Source organism: Scylla paramamosain, unplaced genomic scaffold, assembly GCF_035594125.1.
Source record: "Scylla paramamosain isolate STU-SP2022 unplaced genomic scaffold, ASM3559412v1 Contig116, whole genome shotgun sequence".
NCBI lineage: Eukaryota > Metazoa > Arthropoda > Malacostraca > Decapoda > Portunidae > Scylla > Scylla paramamosain.
This window is the reverse complement of record NW_026973781.1, coordinates 17,031-20,000: the sequence shown is the minus strand read 5'-3', so window position 1 is coordinate 20,000 and position 2,970 is coordinate 17,031. Positions and strand designations below refer to the sequence as shown.

General features: G+C 37.3%; 1 protein-coding gene across 5 annotated transcripts in view; it reads right to left on the bottom strand.

Annotated features, from left to right (window-relative positions):
• LOC135099289 (probable E3 ubiquitin-protein ligase HERC4) overlaps positions 1-1,718 on the bottom strand; it is an 11,460-nt gene extending 9,742 nt beyond the window's left edge. For 4 of the 5 annotated variants that reach the window (XM_064001677.1, XM_064001681.1, XM_064001682.1 and 1 more), the window contains exon 1: positions 239-506. The gene's annotated coding sequence lies outside the window, so the exon portion shown is untranslated. Of the gene's footprint in view, positions 1-238; positions 507-1,566 lie in introns of those variants that run through there. The other variant, XM_064001680.1, reaches the window with a different exon arrangement.
• Positions 1,719-2,970: the final 1,252 nt, after the last annotated feature.

The window sequence follows — 2,970 nt, the reverse complement described above, 5'->3', positions numbered from 1 at the left end:
CCCTGCCTTTTTAAAACACCACAGAAACGAAGAATTCACTTAAAAAAAACACTGAAAGCACGACTATTCCCTTTCAAAACACCAAAAACTCTCACTTCTATTCCAAAATGCCTAGAAAAAAAAATTGCGTATTTAACTCAAAACACTTCATCTTATATTACAAGGCTGCCACATCACCACCACCACCACCACCACCACTACTACTACTACTACTGCTACTACTACTACGTTTGCTTACCTTTAAAACGCTGGAAATTCAGTGAAAATCTTTTCTTAATATTTCTTCTTTTCCTTCTCCTCTTCCTCCTTCCCTTCCCTCTTCTTCCTCCTCCTTCTTCATTTCTCCTTCTTTCCTCCTCTTTCTATTCTTCTCTATGCATGAAAACAGCTGGAAAATATAGGAAATAACACTAAATACTAATGGAAGGGCACTGGGAGGAGGGAAGGTCCAGGGTCTCGGTCCCCGGATGAAGGCGGCTGATGACGTCACGTCCGCCATATTTACGTTATGCAAATGATTTTGAAAATGACCCCTCGCAAAAATGGAGCTAGGCCGGAATGCTTTACATATTATGAAAGGGCATAATTTTAAATTAATTCTGGACATATAAAAATATTCCAAGCTTCAGTAATAATAAAGCTATATTTAAATAACTATATGAAAAAGTGTTCGAACAAACACGATAAAAAAATACATTCCAAAATCCACAAATCTCATTTCTCACGAACACAATACACTTTAAAAAATCGAAACTATTTTTACAAACAATCAGAAGTTAACCGGAAGCTGAAATAAATAAATAAATAATTTATAAATGTCGACTTTTTGAGTGTTCAACGGGTCTAAAACCCCTCTAAAAGTCCACGTATTTCACTCAAAAGCATCATAACATATTTAACAAACAATAAACGATTTTTTGAGCCCATAAAATCTTGCCTAGCTGCTGAAATAAAAAATCATGTTTGGCAGTATGAAAAATTTAACGGCAAACAGCAACACTTATTTACGCTGAAACAACCTCATAATCGACATGTTTCCCTTAACACTCGCACGCAAAACACTCAAAACACCACCAAATATTTTTACAAACCATAAAATCTTAGTTAAAAAGCCTAAATATATAAGTTAAGAAAATAGAAAAAATATTGGAACCCGGGGTAGACTCTGGCAATCCATCATGGCGGCCGCGGGTGGGCTGGGGGGGTCTCAGATGTAAACAAGATTGGCTATCTGTCTTTCCTTATTATTTGTGGTTGTTATGAAGGTTATTTTTCTATTTTCTGGATTAATTTCAGCTGTGTGTATGCGTATGTGTGTGTGTTTGTGTCTGTGTGTCTGTGTGTGTGTGTGTATGTGTGTGTGTCTATATATATATGTATGCGTATGTGTGTGTGTGTGTGTGTGTGTGTGTCCGCCTCTATTCCATGATAAATAGCATTATATTCTCTCTTCTCTTCTCCCCTTTTGCTATTAAGTATCAAGTATTTTCCAGGTATTTCCAGTGTTTTCCAGGTAGTGTCGTAGGTTGAAGCCAGACCTCTGCTACCTGTCACTACTAAACTCACCTTAATTGACCTCCTGTGCCTCTGTGGTCCCGTTCCCTGGTGTTTAAATGAAAAGAGGACACACACACACAACCGCACTGCACGGTGTTTCCCAGGTACACTGAGGAAGACAATAAAAAATAATAAATAAATAAAAAAAAAATCCCAAATCGCCTGGAGCAGTCTGCCTCCCTCCCTCGGTGAAGGAGGTGGAAACAAGCGGACCCTCACCATGGGGTACAACCGGATACTTTAATTATATGGCAGGAAATGCGAGGGTACATTGACTTTATAAGCGAATACAAATGAAAATATGTCACTTGAAGCACTGTGAGGTGTTAAGAGAGAGAGAGAGAGAGAGGGAGTCGGTTCCCCGCGCCAAATAGCCTATCACTTATAATTAAACCTTTAAATTGACGGAAACTCGAATAAAAGCATAGAAAACGAGAGGACTGAGTTTATAAGCGAACCTTAAAATTAATTAGAAGTTATGAAAGACACAGTAGACTGTTTATAATGATACTGAAGACTGAAAGAGTGAAAGGGTTAGCCTATCACTCACAATTTAACCATAAATTAATGAAAACTCCAATAAAATCATAGAAAACGAGTTAACCAATATCTTCACTCTTTCACCACTATTCTGTCCACCTCCGCAATGCAAGAGTCAACCAGTATATTCACTCTTTCACCACTATTCTGTCCACCTCCCCAATGCAAGAGTCAAGCAGTATATTCAGTGTTTCACCACTATTCTGTCCACCTCCCCAATGCAAGAGTCAACCAGTATATTCAGTCTTTCACCACTATTCTGTCCACCTCCCCAATGCAAGAGTCAAGCAGTATATTCAGTGTTTCACCACTATTCCATCCACCTCCCTAATCAGTGTGTATCTGGCTGTGGTACATAAGCATATACAAAGGAATATTTCAAAGATAAGGGTGTGATTGGCTAACCTAACACACACACAACAATTGGTTCTGCTTCAAATTGATTTACTAACAATGTGTCTGTGATATATATGCACTGCCAAGAGCTTGTATATAGACTATGCTAACCTAACCTAACACACATATAATAAAATAAACAAATGTCATAGGATACATTTTTTATTTACAGATAAAGTATATTTACAACACCACACAATGAAAAACATGAATACGATGGCTCAATCTATATTTACGTGGAGTCTTGCAACCAAAACACCATGATATTCTGCATCACATGATAATAATAATAATAATAATAATAATAATAATAATAATAATAAGGTTAGCATGAGGAATGACTGATTATAATTCAACCAGCATTGGCAGATTTTATGAAATGTTGTTACAAGGTATTATAGGCCTGTACCATCACCAGTTCATTAATATAGGCTCTTTTTGAGGAGGCAGAGGCCAAGAGAAGGAGAGAGAGAAAGG